The following is an 18736-nucleotide window of genomic DNA, read 5'->3' on the forward strand; positions in this document are numbered from 1 at the left end:
CTACCTGGACCTGGAGTCTTGTCTGGCAGTTAGGGGCTTGTGCGTGTCTAGGGGACAAGAATCCTGGCCAGCCCTGTCCACAATGGGCCGGGTCCTTGCTTGTTCATCATTTTGCAGTAGCAGTAACGAGGCCCCTGCTGTATGCGGGCCTGCAGAAGTACTTCACCTTGGTGCATTTTACTCCACAATAACTCTCCAACGATCATGCTATTTATAACCTTGCTTCGGTAGATGGGGAACCTGTCAGATAGAGAGGCAAAAGTGATTTTGCCTAAATGACTCAGGAAGGAAGGGATAAATCTGGGATTCAACCCTGATCTGCCTTGTCCAGGGCTGATAAATCAGGGCCTTTGGGGAAACTTGAGGGACAGTAAAGGAACCAGCAGACCTGAGCTGGAAATGAGAATATAGTCCTTGAGCATGGGGATTGGAGTTAGTGGTGTTAATTTATGTATATATTTTTCTGTTACAGTTAAAATGAAAACCAGCCTTATTGAGATGGAATTAACCTGTAAAAAGATACACCCATTTTAAGAGTTCAGTTCCATGAGTTTTGGCAGAATGTAAACATTCATATGACTACCACCATCAGGAGGGTTTCTATCACCCCCCAAAAATCTCCATCTCCCAGCACCGACTGACCTGCTGGCATAAGGTTATAGACTCGTCTAGGTTTTTGCACTAAAATTATCTTAAAAGAGTGTGTACTTTTTGGTGTTTGGCCTCTTTCACTGTGTAAAGTTTTTGAGATTCATTTGTCATCGTGTGCTTATATGATTCCATTTGTTTATTCACTCATGAGTTGATAGACCTTTAGGTTGTATCCAGTTCTTGGCTATTAATGAATGAAGCTAGAAAGTCTTTAAGCCACTTTGCTTTTTCGTGCCTTATTGCATTGGCTGAGGCCACAGGGTAGCACTGACTAGAAGCAGCTGGCTGTGGGTGTTGTCCTAAATACTCCCATTTGACAGATGAGGAAACTGAGCCTCTGAGGGGTCAGGTGACTTATGGAAGGTCATTCGGTGAGAGTGGAGTGCTGTTTCTCCATCTCCAAGCTGGGAAGTACCAGCCCCATTGTTTTACCAATGTGCTTGCTGGTCCAGAGGGTCACCTCAGAAATCAGTGGCTGGGCGGGGATGCCTAGAATCACCCTTCTTTCCCCCTGGGTTTCCTCTGCCCGAGGAGATGAAGGTATAAAGGGCATTCTGTACCTTCTGCCTTTCAGGTCACAGCACTGTTGAGTGAATGCCAACTCTGTGTTTCAGTCACAGAGACCTTCTGGGGAGCTATTTTGGGGTGAGGAAGCCCAGGAATGGGGGGAGGGGAGACAGAGTAGAGCGTCCCCTCCTTCCTTGTCCAAGGAGTGTGAGCTAAGATGACTTTTCGGGGAAGGAGGCCTGTAAATTAAATAAGCAATCCCGTAAATAAATAAGTAATGAAATTAGTGGGGTGCCTAATTACATCAGATTCATAATTATGGATGGATGCCTGCCCGATAATTGTACTTGTTTTTAATCTTCGGCTCTGACATGTGTCTCCTTCCATCTGATAGGATTCCCTGCCCTCAGCTGGTGGGAGGAGGGAGGCCCTGCTTTTGGGGGCTCCTGATGAGCCTAGGTGGTGGTAGGGCCCCCCAGATCCCACGGATCCAGGTGTACTTGTCTTTTTCCTGCAGTCAGGTTTCTAAACCTTTTGAAATTGCAGCAAATGACAGCAATAACAAGAACAGGGTTTATCGTAGTAATCATGCTGTACTTTACCTATTATAATTTATTTAATTTTCCAGCCCTGCCTGTGAAGTAGAGATTGTTGTCATCTCTACTCTGCTGATGAAGAAATTGAGGAATAGAGAGGTTAAGTGACCTGCCTGAGGTCACACAACCAGTGAGATTTGAACCCAGACTGTCTTCCCTAGAACCTGCATCCTTCTGGGTCTCCTGTCTTCGCCTCTAGGTCATCTTGTGTGGGACACACACATCTGGAGAGCTGTCTCTGCTAGACATGTGCCCTCAGAGGGAGATGCTAATTTAGGGGGCCTCAAGGCCTCAAGAGGTTTAAGTGCTGGAAAGATCAGGTCATGCCTTCCACAATTGCTGTAAATCCAAACAGAAACCATTCTGAAACATGACACGTAAAATTATGTTTCATGTAATGAGAAAGCAAGCCCGTTTGCAGAAATTAAAATGACTTCTTTCTAGATCTTTCTTTTTGTGTCTTTGGTTTGCTGGCTCTTTGGGCACTCCTGGTCCTGCCTATGGTAGGTACTGTGCCAATGATCACTAGACCCAGCCCATTTTCCAGATGAGGAAACTGAGGCTTAGTGAGGCAGAGGACCTTGAGTGAGGTACTGGAGCTGGCATTCTAACCAGCTTTTACCATCTGGTTTGGGGCCACGTCAGGTCCCTGGCATGAAGGGGGGGTGCCTCTCCTGTTTGAGAAGTGGAGGGGCCATGCACCCCAAAGGCTGGCTTCACCAGGTCCCTTGCTGTGCTTGGGAGCCAGGAGATCAGCTGTGCCCACCTCATGTGGGGGACAGAAAGGATGGAAGTGGCTGTGGGGCATTGTTGTTCTCACTTGCTGTCTCTGGAGACCCCAGACCCCCCAACCAAAGTCACTGCCTGTTCTTTCACGGTGTGCCCTATGTCTTGGACATCTGACCCTGTCAGGGGCAGTGGGCCCTGAGCTCTTGGGACACCCAGGCCTCCACCAGGAATTGCCCCTTTGCAGACTGCAGGGAAGGAGCACCCTTCCCTTTCTGGGGTGCCTGATGGGGCCTGCATTTCTGAGAGTCCAGCAGGAGCTGCAGCTTTGGCTAGTATGCAGCATGCATGTGCTGACTTTAGTCTGGCGGGGTTTGGGGGCTCTCCTGTCCCTCTCTGTAGCCTGGGATGGAAGGGGGAATTGAGGACAGACGCACGTGAGGAATTGTGTGTGTCCATGTTGTTCCTGAGGGTTGGAGCAATCTGGGGAGGCTGCCTGGAAGAGCTGGAACAAGCCCGTTGAATGAAGAACAAACATACCTTTGTTGAATAAGAAACATACTTTGGAGGAACTCATGTGTAAAGTACCTCAAACAGGCATAGAGAAAATGCTACATTTATTACTCAAGCTAACACTTCCTGATTTTTTTTTGCTTGCCTTGGTGCTGTGTGAGTTTGCTGTTATCATTATTATGAACCCTAGAGTTTCTAATGATTCTTGCCTATATATTTTATGCCAGGCTGTGTTCTAAATCATGTCATATACACCCACTCATGTTCTCCCCAAGGCTGCTGTATAAGGTAAGGGCTAATATTACCAGCCCTGTTTTACGTGGAAGGATGCTGCAGGCACAGAGAGGTTAAGTGATGTGCCTGAGGTCACACAGCTGGCAGCTGGCAGAGCTGGGATTTGAACCCAGGAAGCTTGACTCCATGGCACCTGCTGTTAATTGTGGGGACTGTGCAGGCACCACCTGCAGCCCTCCCTGAGTCTGGAGCCAGACTGAGTCTCTTGGCAGAGCTGCACCGGCGGTGGGCCAGGCTCCATGTGTAACGTAGGGCCCTCAGGCATGCAGCAGCTGCTCTGGGCTGGGCAGGACTGGTCAGGACATGAGGGGGTCTGCTTCCTGCCTCCTTGCAGCCAGCCTGGTGTCCCCATGGCCTCCTGGGAGAGGGGGTGGGTTGTCATACTCAGCCAACAAGACGCCAGGCCCTTGCCTTGTGGATCCTATGGGCTGATGGGGGGATGGACAGTGTAGTAAACACACATGCTCTTAGAAAGCAGGGAAATGCTGGCTGTGGAATAACAGGGTGGAGCAATTCAGCTTTGGGGTGGGGTGCGGTGAGGGTGGGGGGCTACTTGTCTTAGGTCAAGGAATCACAGGTAGTCTCCACGGAGGTGACAGTCAAACTGGAACCTGGACCAAGAGAAGGAACCAGACCTGTGCAAGGAAGAGGGATGAGCCAGCTGGGTAGGGAGACCAGCTTATGCAAAGGCCCTGGGGTCATGATGCCCCAGGAATGCTGAGGAGGCCTACCTGGCTGAAACAGAGTCAGAGGCACCAGGTTAGTTCTCAGGATCTGAGGCCGTTCAGTAGGCCTCAGGGGTTAGGCCCTCACTTTTAAGGCAGAGATTCATGGCCTTGGTTTCCTTCTTTTGTTCTTTTGCTAGCTGGTTAATTTACATTTACTGGGCACATGGAATGTTCCAGAGTCAGAATGATGGAAAAAGTCAGGCATCATTCGTGCCTTTGAGGAGTTTAGTGTCCAGAGGGAAAGGTCAGTTAAACAAGTGACATCAAGGGTCACACGGACAGAGTTCAGACCATTACTGGAGCGTAACAAGTTTCGAATTTGTCTCCGGGTCAGGACAGGCTTCTCTGGACAAGTGTCAATGGAGGCGAGACATGAGGGTGATTCGTTAGGACTGCTGAGTCGTGGTAGAGACACATTTAGGCTGGTTTAGGCCACAAGGAGGAGTCGATGGGCGCTCCTAATGGCAGAGTGTCCAGGGTAGGGCAAGTTCAGGCATGGCTAGATCCAGGGGCTCAAACCACACCTTGGAGAGCTGGCTTTGTGTCAGTTCTGCTTCCTTCTGTGTGGGCTTTGTTCTCAGGCAAGTTCATGCCTCCAGCACAGCAAACCAGGAGGAGGAAGAGTCGCCTGAAGCCCCAAGAACAGGCCCCCTTGCTCTTTGCCATTTCCTTACTGAATGAGGCCTTCAGTGTTGGTTCAGCTACTTTTACTGTTGGGTGGAGGTGGCCAAGGTAAGGGGAAGGAGTGTCCCCAACTCAGATGCAGTCAAGGAAAGGAATGAGGCAAATGGGAGGGGTGGGGATTGTGGCTAACCAACCTGCTGGATATTCTGATTTTTTTCCTAGAGAAGCTGGAAATCTGGATTTTATAAGCAATGCCCTAATTTAAAAACAAAACAAAACATTGTATATGCCAGAAAGAGCTTCCCTGTTGGCCACAGCTGCCCGTCATCCTTCTGTGGCCTCTGTGCTTAGCTGTGACTTTCGTTTCAAAATATTTTGCCCTCCATGATCTAGGCAGACTGGTCCATGGAATGTCACAGAAGGTCCTAAGACTTGGGAAGTCACGTTTTAGGCCTCCAGAAATGCCATCTCCACAAGTGGAGGCCTGAGGCTGCAGAATTTATCCCAGCACTCTCCAGAGGAGTTCAACCTGGTCTGAGAGACGATCTAGCCCAGTGGTTAGTGACCGGGGCATTCAAATACTCACTTTGCCACTCCTAGCTGTATGCCCTCGGACAAGTCACTTCACCTCTCTGTCCCTTGGTTTTCCCATCTGTAAAACGAGAATGACAATATCCTTTTGGGTTGTTGTGAGGCATCAGGGAACATGTGGGAAGCCTGTTCTTCCCAGTGCCCCATGTTGGGAGGGTGTGTGTCCCTGGGCTGGTATAATTTGTCCTTCCTGGGTTGAGCCCTGGCCATCTGGGGCTGGTAGTGGCCAAGAGCTTTCCTGGACACCTTCATCCTCTGCTCCTGGGTGTGGGTCCCCCTCCCCCAGCGATCCTTGCCAGTTGCTCTGTGCTCTTGGCTGCACGATGGCTCTGCACTTTGACGTGTAGCAATTAGCCCTGCCCGAGGCCAGTTCCCAGCTGTTGCCGGTGGGGGCAGCCCCTTTTAAAAATAAAAGTAGCACATAGGAAACTAGCCCTAGGGACCAGTTCACTGCCTTTAGCCAGCACGGCCAAGGGTTTAATGTGATGCTTTTGTGCCTGGAAGAGGTGATGAAGTACAGTGCATTTGGTCCCCTCAGGGAGGCCCCCTTCCTGCCAGCTGCCTATGAGTGGCTCATGGCTCCCTCTTTCAGGGAAGGATGTCTGGGTTCTTTGGGATCTGTTCTCCTCTGGCTCAGCCTGGGTGGGGAGCCCTTGGGGGCAGGATGATTTCAGTAAAATGCTCGAGCGTCTACTATACATGGGAATGCATATATGTCAGCGCTGCCCTCTCAATTCATCCTCCCCTGGCCTGCACCCGTCTCACTGTGTCTGTTCGCAACGTCTGCATCTCTATTCCTGCCCTGCAGATAGGTTCATCAGTGCCATTTTCCTAGACTTCCATGTATATGCGTTAACGTACGATGTTCATTTTTCCTCTGACTTCATTCTGTATGACAGGCTCCATATGCATCATATCACTGCAAATGACCCTGTTTCATTCTTTTTGATGGCTGGGTAATATGCCATTACATATGTGCTGCCACTTCTTTATCCATTCATCTGCCTGAATTGTATTTAAATCACACTTAGAGATCGGTTTTCGGACTGCGAAGCCCTACACGATCCCTCCAGGCCCTCCTCCCCTGCCGTGCTTTTCGGGGGCTCCTGGTGCTCCCGGAACTCACCAAGGACAGCAGCCTCAGGGCCTCTGCCCTGGCTGTTTGGTCGGCTTGGGACACTGTTCCCTGAGAAGTTTCCACATCTCTCTCTCTCTCTTACTCCATCCAGGCCACTGTTGAACTGTCACCTCCCCAGAAACTACCCGTCCATAGCTGCTGCCGTTCCTTGATGTCATCACATCTTGTCTGTTGCTGACTTCCTCACCTTTTCCCAAGTCACCCCCACGGGGGCAGGGAACCTTTTCTTGTTCCGGCTGTATTCTTCGTGCCTGGTGCGTATCACTGGGGCTCCCTAAATGTCCGGTGTCTCCAGGCCTGGGGTCAGGGACTCTTAGAGGTGGGCACAGCTTTCAGAAGGTCAGTAAACTGGATTGGAATGGAGTCTGTTCAACCAAACCACCTTTTTATTTATTTTGAATTGAGACGAAATTCACATCGTGTAAAATTTACCGTTTGAAAGTGCACGGTTCAGGGACTTCCCTGGCGGTCCAGTAGTTGAGTCTGTGTTTCCACTGCAGGGAACACCAGTTCAATCCTTGGTCGAGGAGTTAAGATCCTACATACCACGTGGTGCAGCCAAAAAAAAGGTGCATGACTTATTGGTGTTTAGTATTAAACAATGTTGTACAACCGATAACTTCTGTCTAATTCTAAAACAGCTCCATCACTCTGTAAGGAGCCTCCGAACAAGCACTCTCACCCTTCCTCCTCGCAAATCCTGGCAGCCACCAGTTGGCTTTCTGTCTCTTTGGATTTGCCTGCTCTGGACATTTCCTATAAATGGGATCATACAAAATGTGACCTTTCGTGTCTGACTTCTGGCCCTGGGCATGATGTTTTCGAGGTTTGTCCACGTGGTTGCATGAATCAGTATTTCATTCCTTTCCCCTGCTGAAGAATGTCACATTGTATGGATGGACATCCACAAAGTCACCTTCTGTTTATCAGTAGTCACTCGCTCAAATCTGGGAGTGCTGGGCTTCAGGAAAGGAAAGGAAGAGGTGAAAAGAGCCAGATGTTTCTTTTTTTTTTTTAAGTTTCGTTTGTTTGTTTTTGGCTGCGCTGAGTCTTCACTGCTGTGTGCCAGCTTTCTCTAGTTGCGGCGAGCAGGGGCTACTCCGTAGTTGCGGTGCGTGGGCTTCTCATCACGGTGGCTTCTCTTGCTGCAGAGCATGGGCTGTAGGGTACACGGGCTTCAGTAGTTGTGGCGCACAGGCCTAGTTGCTTCTCGGCACGTGGGATCCTCCCAGACCAGGGACCGAACCTGTGTCCCCATCATTAGCAGGCAGATTCTCATCTACTGCGCCCCCAGGGAAGTCCCAGCCAGATGTTTCTAACTCGTTTTTCTCTTTCTCTTCCCCTAAACCCCACTCTGCTCCCAACCTTATCTTAGAGCCTGGCTGGGTCAGGAGCAGCCACGACGGGAGGGAGTGAGCAAGGATCCCTTCCACTTGGGGCTGGAGGCTGAATGGGAGCCATGACCGTGGGTTCCCTCTGGTCTCCTGAGGCTCCTCCCAAAACAGATGTAGTTTCTGCTGACCCTAACAGGGGCAGCAGGCAGGGAGGTGTGCCCCCATTTCTCAGCTAAGCAGACTGATGTCTGCAGAGGCTGAGATCTTGCCCAGGGCTGCTTGGCCTAGGGACCCCTCCTGCTTCTGTGGTCCCCATCACCGTGTATTCTGTAACGTCACTGATCTTTCCCATCGTCCAAAGCTTTGCCCACAGACAGGTTCCTGGAAGTACATGCTGGTGAATCTTGGTTTTTTAGAACACTGAGGGATGCTCGCCATCAGAATCTTGGGGAAGGAGGACTTCTTTTGCTAAGCAGATGGCCACACACTAACGTATTCTGAACAAGAGCTTGGTTTTGGTGGCTGGCTCTATCTCGAGGGGGCTGCCTGGGGCTGTTTCTGGTCTGTGATGATTTCCCATCTTCACAGAGTCACTCAGCAAACCATTTCATTCCCTGGCTCCTTGTAGGGCAGAAACAAGAAGTGACCGTGGAATGACCTGGCCCAGCTTTGAACCTGCCTGAAGCATAAATCCCTCTGGTGGGGGTTTGGGGTGTTACTCCTGATTCCAGGGCCAGCCTCTGAGAAAGTCTGGGGGCAGGTCTGTGTCCAAAACAAACAGAAAAGAACAAAAGGAACCCATGCTTTCTGACCCGGCTGCTTTGGGCTCCACCGCCTGCCTATTTGGTGGGGCTAGTTTGGTGGGGCTAGTTTGGCTTATTCTTGAGATCCTCTGATGGTCAGGATGAGAGAGGATGGACGGGATCTTTGGTTTAAAAATACAGCATTCGATCACTCACATCTTTCTGTGCCTCGGTTTCCCCACCAATAAAAGAAAGCAGATCTTTAGAATGCTTCCATAATCCTCCGGAGTGTTTTCTTGGGAGAGGCTGAAGGGTGAGCTGATGAGAGTCAGCACACATGTGGCCTTCCCGTGGGCCTCTTCAGGGGGTCTCCTAGTGGCTGTTCTGGCCCCTCAGCCGGTTCAGTGGCTACGAACCTTGGTCACATGCGAATCTGATCTGCTGCAAACCCTCTATGGCTCTCCTCTGGTGGATGCAAGCCAGATTTGCGCCATTCAAACCTCAGTTCAACCACTTCCCAGCTGTGTGACCTTGGGCAAGCCAGTTAACCTCTCTGGGCCCGTTTCCTTCTTCGTATATTGAGTGCCCCTGCCTTTTGTTGTGCTGTGCTGAGGACAGATGGGTTAACTGATGAAATGCTTACAGAGCGCTTGGGACCCAGGATGAGTTACTATTACTACTGTCATCATTATTAAAATTTTTTTTTTGTTTGTGCCTAGTCTTAGTTGGCTGGAGAAGGTAATGGCAACCTACTCCAGTATTCTGGTGGGCTGCCGTCTATGGGGTCGCACAGAGTCGGACACGACTGAAGCGACTTAGCAGCAGCAGTCTTAGTTGGCAGGATCTTTTTTTTTTTAGTTGTGGCATGTGGGGTCTAGTTCCTTGACCAGGGATCGAACCCGGGGCCCCTGCATTGGGAGTGCAGAGTCTTGGCCATTGGACCACCAGGGAAGTCCCCTCATCATCCTTATTACTTTCTGGGGTGTCTGCAGTCCAGCGAGTTAGGTGATTTGCCCAGAATTCTCATGCTCTCCCTCCCCTACTCCTCTCCCACCACTCCCTGACCTTGACTTCTAATTCTGTCACCGGATCCCCACTGGACTTGGCCACATCAGTTTCCTCTCTGCTTTTGCGACGCACCCAAGTCGATCTGGCCTGCAGACCTTCGTCCTTGCTGTGCCTCCTGCCTATGCTGCCTTTTCCTTCGTCCGTATCCCGAGGGAACCTTTTGCATCACTCAGGATGCCATCTCGGGCAGACAGCATTGGGCCTGACTCCTGGCTGCTGGGGCAAGGGAGCAAATCTAGAAACCCCTCTGGATCTTCTCCTGACACCTCGTCGCTCTTGCTCTGGGCACTGGGGAAGCCGAGCGGAGGCTGCCCGGCTGCAGAGGGGAAATTGACACCCAGAGAAGCTCAGACTTCTCTCTGAGTCACACAGCTAGCTGCAGCCAAGATCCAGACCCCTGGCTGACCACCAAGTCACCCATTTTGGCCAGTGTGCATGCGTGCGTTTAAGTGTGTCTGGTGTGTGTGTGTGTGTGTGTGTGTGTGTGTGTGTGTGTGTGTGTGTGTGTGTGAGACTGTATCTTTTTTAACCCTCTGGGCCTGTCAGCTGTGATGACCCTGGCTCAGAATGCCAATGTGAAGAGGTCATGTTTGCTTTTCCTGGGATGACAAGGACAGAAATATTTTAAAGGCAGAGCCTGCCCAGTGGCCATGTCACCCTGGAGACCGGAGGGCTGAGAAGGGATGGGAGTAGAGGCGTCGGTTCATGCTGGGTCCGGGTTGGGGCAGCCATGCTGCCCTCTGGGTGGATGGTCCAGCTCGGCGGGGGAGACTGGGTTGAGGAGGAGACGCCGGCGGGGAGCTCGCTTTCGCCTGGGAGCGGTGAACAGTGAGGAGGTTTTTCTACCGAGCTATAAAAAGGCCTCCCCATGTTTCAGCTCCCGAGTGTCGGGCAGCCCGCCAGGGTTACCATGGCGATGAGGAATTATTACTTACTGCCAAGGCTGGGAGAGAAAGCTCGCGTACTTTTGGCTTCCCAACAAGAGGAGTGGACTTATGTAATTCCCTGTGTTTATAGGCCCGGAGTGGCAGGAGGCAAGCAGGGAGCCTGTGGCCCAACACCGTATTTTCACCCTGCTGTGGGTCGGGTGGTCCCGTGGGTTGTTCCTGAGGGGTGGCCCTCTGCTTGCTCCATCTAAGGGAGGCATTGGGCCGGGAGCCTGGGGGGCCGGGTCGGCTGCAGGCCCCCCCCACCCCGTCCCCGAGCTGGGGTGGGAGCCCGCGGTCTCGCGGGAAGGCAAGCGCGGCTGCTCGGTGGGGTCGCCCCTCTTCCCGGGTCAGCCCCGGAGGAAGGATGGGTTTGAGGTTGGATGCCGTGTGTCCTCTGGAAGCCAGCAGCCCGGTCTGTGTGTGTGGACTCCGCTGACCCACTTGCTGGCACCTTCTACTTCTTTCTTTTTCTTTTTTTTTTTTTTTTGTTTTTGTGGGAGAGTTACTTCAAGTTGTGTTTGGAGCTGACGTGAGCGAGAGGCTGGTCATGTGCTCGGGTAAGAGAAGTTTCCAGGCTCGGTGGTGGGCAGGGAGATGCGGCGTGGCCCGGTCACCTGGCCGAGGAAGGGTGGGCAGAGAGACTGGGCGCCACAGATTGTAGGACCTGGACGTGGGATGGGGACCCCGTATGGGGGCTGATGGTTTCGCATTCTGGCTCCATGGGTTTGTCTGGGGAGGCTGGCAATGGCCAGGAGGTAGTGGCCCCCAGTGTCTTATCAGAGTGGCTGAAGCCCCAGAATGGGTGCTGGATGGGCAGGTGCCCCAGAAGGAAGGACAGGCTGGCCCCCTGGAGTGGATGCATGGGGTGGGGGGTGGGGGTGCTGCTTTCTGGAGTCCCTGCACCTCGTCCCTGCAGGGAAGCAGGCAAGACCAGGGATGAGGCATCCATTCATCGGTGCTGGCCCCAGGGGTGGGCGCCTCGGTGGCCATGGAGCAGGGGAGGGGGCCGGGTGCAGGCAGTGTCTTGGCCGCCCTGGCGCCCGGCTCCCACCGCGGTGGCGCTTGGCTGGGTGCCCGTGTCTGGTTTGAAATCAGCGCCACCAGCCCAGGCTTGCCCAGGGACCTGGCAGAGAGGACCTGGGATAAACACTGGAAAGTTGGAAGGGCTTCCTGAGCTCACAAGGAGCCTTCAGTTGCAAGTGAAGGGGATGAGGGAGCGATTTGTCCTGAGGTCTGGGTGCGCCGGGGCTGTTGGGAGGCAGTGGGCCATCTCATGGGGCGTGTGAGCACAGGCCAGGGAGGGCTGAGTTTCCAGACTGTGGGGCTCGGTGGCCGCGGACCTGGGTTTGAATCCTGGCTCCGTCCCTTTTTATGCTGGGCCTCCCACTGCGAGCCTCAGTTTCTTTGCCTATCAAATGGGACCATGACGGGGCCGTGAGGATGAGGTAGCTGCTTTGCTCTGTTGCCAGACTGCCTGGGTTCATATCCCAGCTGTGTGACCTTTGGACCAGTCACTTCACAGCTCTGAGCCTCAGTTTCCTATCTGCAAATGGACATTCCATCTGTCTCCATCCCTAAGTTGTTGAATGGCTTTAAGGGGGCTAATGAATGGTTCCTGCCCCACCTCTCACGGACAGGGTGATCTTGGGCAGGTCATGGAACCCCCCAGAGCCTCGGTTCTCCTGTCCATCCAGGGAGAGCTGCCCACAGAAGTACTTTGGGGAAAACAGAGACACACCTGCAGGGGCCTCGAGTGGGCTGATGTGGAGAGAGTCTGCAGGTGTAGACACAAGGTTGCATTGAAGTTAGTTATTAATACATCTTGGACTCCATTGGCTTGTCTTTTCCCTGTTGAGAGCCCTCCCATTTATAGACGTGAAACCCCAGCGAGTTAAGAAGGGTCCACCCCAGCCCCAGGCTCAGTCTGCATTTGGACCTGGGCTTGGGTCCCTGGGTACCCCCCACACCCCATGAATGCCTGTTTCTGCGCCATCCCCCACCAAGACTGGGCCACGCACCCCAACAGCGATTGGTGTGGCCTGGGGGCTGGGCACACACGGCTGGCTCTCCTGCCGAGGGTGGCAACTGTCCTGTGTTTGTAAGTGACACCGGATGCTGGGCCGGTGGCTGGCTCAGGCCTTCTCCTCTGGGGCCAGCGGGAGCCAGCAGGGACTTCCCTGGGTGTCCAGGCTGCCCTCGCCAGCTGCCCGCTGTCCGACTGTCCTCAGGCCTCTCCTGGGGACCTCAGGAAAGGCCGGTGCAGCAGGGGACCCCATGAATGTCTCCTTGCTGCCCATAAGGCCTTGGTAGTCACGTGGGTCAGCCACGGAGCTGTACTGTCCCTGGCCTGTCCTGCCCTGAGGGTCTCAGTGACTCGATCCCCTATCCACTGAGAAAGACAGTCACGTTTGGTGGTTCAGACCAGAGGTCGCACAAGAGACCCTTGTGGTAGAACTGTCTTGCATCAATAGCGGTGGCCACAGGAATCTACACTGAGATAAAAGTGCATAAATCTACACACACACACACACACAAAGTGAGTGCGTGTAAACCCCTGAGATCTGAGTAAGATTAGTGGCATCAGTGTCAGTTTCCAGGTTGCAGGTATTATAAGGATGATGCCCTTAGAGGAAGCTGGCTGAAGGGCCCACACAGTCCAGCTATTACAGCTGCACATGAACCTAGTTCAGTCGCTAAGTCGTGTCTGACTCTTTGTGACCCCATGGTCTGCAGCGTACCAAGCTCGTCTGTCCTTCACTATCTCTGGGAGTTTGCTCAAACTCATGTCCATCGAGTCGGTGATGCTATCTAACTCTCACCCTCTCTGCCCCCTTCTCCTTTGCCTTTGATTTTCCCAGCATCAGGGTCTTTTCTAATGGGTTGGCTCTTCACAGTGATCTTAAAAGGAAAGAGAGCACAGACTCGGAATACTGGCTGTCCTGGGTTCGATCCGCTTGTGCCCCTTGGTAGCCGTGTGAATTACACCAGGTGGCTTAACCCGGCTCCCTCAACCCCCTCATTTGTGAAAGGCGGGTAGTGTCGGGTACTCGTCAGGCTCGCGTGAAGATTAGATGCCTTGGTCCATGCTAAGTGTTCAGGAAGCTGCTGGCACACGTTGTGGGGTGAGGGGTGTTGTCACTGATACTCTTATCACTCTGATGGGATGGCTGCAGTTTGCCCCGTGCTGTCTAATTTCATATCCGAATCAGCCGCAGGAAGGGAGGGTGCTGTGTGAGCCCCACTTCTAAGAGGAGTTAAACTGAGGCTTGGCTGTGTGTCCCCCTCCGCCCCCCGCAAGGGCACACAGTTTGTAAGGACTGGAGCTAGGACTCAAACCCCAAGCCAGAGCCTGCGTGTGGAGTTTCTTTCCGCTGGGTGACCCTGGGGAGATTGCTTGCCCTCTCTGAGCCTCGGTCCCCTCCTCCTCTCCTCACCTGTCAGCCGGACAAGGGGCTGGGATCATGACCTGTGAAAACTAGGAAGCCTTGACTCTGGGCCCCTTTGCTCACTTCTGGGGCCCACCCAGAGCTCGCACCTCTCAGCCACATCCTCTGAGGTCTCTCTTTGCAACCCCAAGGGTGGGGCTGGGTCTTAGTTCTGTCTGTGGGCTCGCTCCTGACCTCGGCCTCCTCTCCCAGCACTTTGACCCCCTTGCTCTGTCTGCTGGGTGCAGCCTTTACCTCCTGCTGGTCCCTGCGGCAGCTACTGGTTTCCCTCAGGCTCCTTCCTGCCTCTAGCAGTGGTGAGAAAGCCTTTGGGGTGTAACTAGTTCACCCTTTCCGAGTGGCGCCAGTGGTAAACAGCCTGCCTGCCAGTGCAGGAGATGTGGGTTTGATCCCTGGGTGGGGAAGATCCCCTGGAGGAGGAAATGACCACCCACGGATGTCTTGACTGGGAATTCCATGGACAGAGGAGCCTGGCGGGCTACAGTCCATGGGGTCACAAAAGATTTGGACACAACTAACCGCGTGCGCACACACGCACACACACACACACACACACACACAGAGCCCACCCTAGAGTGAGCTGGGTTACCTTTGTTGGCACTTAGCATGAGAAAGCTGATCTGTGGGTAGGCATTTCTCCAGGGCTCCTGGGAAAGGTCATCAGAAGGTTGTGCCCCATACAGCTGGTTAGTAAGTGAGCATGGGCCCTTGGGCATCTCAAGAGGTCCAGGCAGGGCAGGTTTTGTGCCTCAGGATTCGGGAGAGTTTCAGAGCATCCCAGGCTGGAACAGGTGGGAGTCTGAGCTGCTGAGAGGGAGTGATGATGACAGTCATGATGGAGTGATGCAGGCTTGTGTCTCGAGGGAGGGGATATTGATCACATCTCAGGGTCTCGGGTTCTGGCTTTGCCGGACAGAGCCGGGAGGGTCAGGGAGTTGGGTGGGGGCTTAGGGACATTCCAACTGCAGAAGGCTCTTGGCTGTTTCTCAGAATCTCCAATCAGGGTTGCGCCTTGGGACCTTTCTACCTGCTGTGCTCTTCCTGGGATGCCCTTCTCTGAGATCTTCACACCCTCCTCTCACTGAGCCTCTGCTCAAATGTCACATCCTAAGACAGGCCTCCACCTCTCCATCTTCACTTCTGTTAGCTTGCGGCTCTCGTCACGTGCAGTTTACTGTATGCCATGTCCCCCCAGCCTCTCCATGTGGAATTTTGTTCATCTCGGTCATCACTGCGTCGCTGGCGCTGGGCACATAGTAAGCGATCTTAGAAAACTTCCCTGGTAGGTCAGCATTAAGGAGACCCGGGTTTGACCCCTGGGTTGGGAAGATCTCCTGGAGAAGGAAATGGCAACCCATTCCAGTATTCTTGCCTGGGAAATCCCATGGACGGAGGAGCCTGGTGGGCTACGGTCCACGGGGTCACAAAGAGTCGGACATGACTGAGCGACTTCACTATAGGCTTCCCTGTTAGCTCAGTTGGTAAAGAATCTGCCTGCAATGCAGGAGACCCTGGTTGGGAAGATCCACTGGAGAAGGGATAGGCTACCCGCTCCAGTATTCTGGCCTGGAGAATTCCATGGACTGTATAATCCATGGTGTTGCAGAGAGTCAGACACAACTGAGTGACTTACACTTAGAAAACTATTGTGCCTGATTCGGTGTTGCCCACAAACTGTGGACCTGGGTCTGTCCCCTCAAGGTCCACGCGGATAGATGTGCACACCTGCAAGGGCTCTGGCTAGGGAGACCTAGGTCCCTCGAGCTGGAATTCATGGTAAACTCACCTCCTTGCACCCCAGGGCGACTGCTCCCAAGGGTTGAGATGCACTGGGGTGGGGGGGTATTCTTGGAAAGCTAGAGTCTTTGGAAAAAACAGTTATTGTATGTTTACTCAAGAATGCCTTGATAGAACCTGCCAAGCATCCCCAGAAAGTCTGCACCTCCTGGATAGTGAAGGAGGTGGGTCTGGTGAGCAAGGAAAGTGCCCCCCTCCCCCCAAGGGGTTCAGGTTGCGGGAGCGGCGTGCTGACAGCATCTGCTTTGTGTGTTGAGGACTGACACTGTGGAGTTAGCATTCTGCACACCTTCGTGTATCAGGTCCTGCCCACAAGCCTCTCCAGATGAAGCACAGAGAGGGTAAGCAGCTTGCCCAAAGACACACAGCTGCAGGCACCTTACTTCGAGAGAGGCATGACTAATAGGTAGTGGCATTTCCTATGCGGCTGTTTCCGTGCCTCCGGGCGCTGCTCAGCTCTTTAAGCGGATGATCTTATTTCATCCTCAGGAGGCCCTTTGGTGTCCGTGTCTCAGAGGACAGTGGCACAGCTGTAGGGAAGACAGGCTCTGGACCCGGGTTCTGTTGGCGACCTTCCTCAGAGCAGGTGCTATTTTCTGGGAATCTGGCTCCGACCTGGGGAAGGGCCCACTTCCCAGTCTGAGAGCCTCGTTGGAACCAGATCTGAGGATGGGAGATGCCCATATGCTTCTAGAAGGCAGGGAGTTGGTTTGTCAGCATAGCTCTGAAGCTGGGAGGCAGGAGGGGCTGTCCCTGCGCACCCCCCAACCCCAGTCATGGATTTGCATGACAATGAGCCCTTTGTCCCTGGGTCCTGCCTCCTTCCCAGGCTAATAACATAATTCCAGGCCTGTGATGTCATAATGGGCCCTTTCTGCGCAGAGTGGGAGGCTGGGTGGGCAGCTGTGTGGGCCTGGCCAGGGCTGGGAATAAGGGGGTTGGTAATTTTCAGGGGGCAGAGGCTCTCCTTCCAGGATCCTCTTTCATCCTTTAGCAGGTGGGATTTGCTCCCATTTGACACAGGAGCAAACTGAGACTCTGAGGTTTGTGTCCTCCCCTCCCCCTTCCCCTCCCCGCCCCTGCCCCCCACCCCGCCCCTTCTTGGCCTGTGCAGCGGGGGGGGGGGGGGGTGAGGGGTGAGTCATCACCTGTGGGCCTTCTCCTGGAGGCGTGGGTGTGAGAGTCTTGTGCTTCCTCTAAGTGGGAGGTAGGCCCTTGTGCCCAGATTCAAACTCTGGGCGTGTGGCTCCTCAGTTTGCTCATCTGCTTCATGGGGATTGTGCTGGGCCTTGTCCATGGGGCCAAGCGGGAGTGAGCGCTCAGTAGACGGGCGATCAGAAAAAAAGCCGAGGCCAGTGTAGTCGGGTGAAGGATAGCCCCCCAAATGCATGTGCTTGTGTCTAAACGTGACCTGCTTTGAAGATGTGTCTTGAGATGAGGTGATCCTGGGTTATCTGGGTGAGCCCTAAGTTCAGACTGGTTTCCTTCTGAGAGACAGAAAGAGGAGGAAGACACACAGAGGGATGGCCACAGTGAAGATGGGCAGAAACCCGAGGGATGTGGCCACAAGCCAAGGGACACCTGGAGCCTCCAGGAGCTGAAAGAGTGCAGAAAGGATCCTCCCCTTCAGCCCTCAGAGGGCGTGGCCTTGCAGATGCCTAAATCTCCGACTTCTGACTTCCAGAGCAGTTAGAGAATAAATTCCTATTGTTTTAAGCCACCTGGATCATGATTATTTGTTTACGGTGGATCTGGGGAAACTAACATAGCCGGTAACAACCCCGCCCCTGCCACCAATCTTTGGAGGTTGGGGGAAGCAATCTGTGGGAGGGGTCTGTGTGATGTCTTTTCCCACCCAAGCCTGAGGGCCCAGGACCATCTAGGGTAATTGAGTGCCCAGTGGTGTGAGGAGCCCCATATGAAGAGTCTGGAACCCACTTCCCTCACCCAGAACACAAATCTTTTTTTTTTTTTTTTTTTTTAATGCTTGATTGCTCAGTCCGATTCTTTGCGACCCCCTGGACTATAGCCCACCAGGCTCCTCTGTCCATGGAATTCTCCAGGCAAGAATACTGGAGTGGGTTGCCCCATTTCCTTCTCCAGGGGATCTTCCCGACTCAGGAGAGAAGTTTTTTTAAAACTTAAGTGTTTGTTTATTTGGCTGTGTTAAGTCTTAGCTGCAGCACATACTTCTCCCTAGTTGTGGTTTGTGGGCCTCAGAGTGTGCGGGACTCAATAGTTGCAGCTCACAGGCGTAGTTCCTCTTCGGCATGTGAGATCTTAGTTCCTCAACCAGGGATCGAACCCACAAGCCCTGCTTTGGAAGGTGGATTCTTAACCACTAGATCCCCTGACAAGTCCGTAAATCCACAAATTCTTGAACCCGACCATCGCCTGCTTCTAACCTCTCCCATCTCTAAGGAAGGGGCCCCCTGGTTCCACGCCAGACCCCATCCCAAGCCCAGAATGCCCATTCCCCATATGCTTGGCAGCTCACCAGCACTCGGATTGTCACCGTTCCCTGGGAAGCTGCCTCATTTGTCAGGTGCCCTTGATGAATGGAGACACCAAGGCTCAGAGAGGACAGGCTACCTGGGGAAAATCACACTAGTCCCTTGGTGGTGGTGAGAGCCTTTGGAGACTCAGTCATAGCTAATGGATGGGCTGGCACCGTGGCTTCTGGGAGGGAGGGATCAGAGTCCTGGGCCACCTTGACAGTGGAGCGGGCAGTGTGTTTGTGGACGTTTCTGGGACACGCTGGCCCAGTGTAGATAACATCCTGAAATCTGGCTTTAAGTAGACACCGTCTTGGCCTCAGTTTCTGTGTTTGCAAAGTGGTCTTTGATCTTCAGCTCAGAGCCTAGAATTCTGCTCTTAGAAAATTTGTGGATTTAACAAGCATTTATAGATTGCCTGCTGTGTGTGACGTGCTGGGACTCAGTGATAGACAAAGCAGAGGTGGCTCCTGCTTTCATGGATCTTACGTTTGGGTTTGTGGGGGGTGGGAAATAAGGCAGCAGGACTTTGCGAAGGAGGATTCCAGGCCCTGAG

At 53.2% G+C, this 18736-nt stretch overlaps 1 protein-coding gene and 1 non-coding gene across 29 annotated transcripts in view; one reads left to right on the top strand and one right to left on the bottom strand.

Annotated features, from left to right (window-relative positions):
• The window catches only part of NCOR2 (nuclear receptor corepressor 2), a 235426-nt gene that overhangs the window by 39918 nt on the left and 176772 nt on the right, over positions 1-18736 (top strand). For 3 of the 28 annotated variants that reach the window (XM_060401093.1, XM_042234523.1, XM_060401094.1), the window contains one exon: positions 6460-6622. The exons of 24 other annotated variants lie outside the window; for them this stretch is intronic. The gene's annotated coding sequence lies outside the window, so the exon portion shown is untranslated. Of the gene's footprint in view, positions 1-6459; positions 6623-10520; positions 11000-18736 lie in introns of those variants that run through there. One more of the 28 variants, XM_042234522.1, reaches the window with a different exon arrangement.
• Positions 9324-9396, bottom strand: TRNAG-CCC (transfer RNA glycine (anticodon CCC)). Its single transcript has one exon. It is a non-coding gene; the product is annotated as a tRNA-Gly (tRNA).

Source organism: Ovis aries, chromosome 17, assembly GCF_016772045.2.
Source record: "Ovis aries strain OAR_USU_Benz2616 breed Rambouillet chromosome 17, ARS-UI_Ramb_v3.0, whole genome shotgun sequence".
NCBI lineage: Eukaryota > Metazoa > Chordata > Mammalia > Artiodactyla > Bovidae > Ovis > Ovis aries.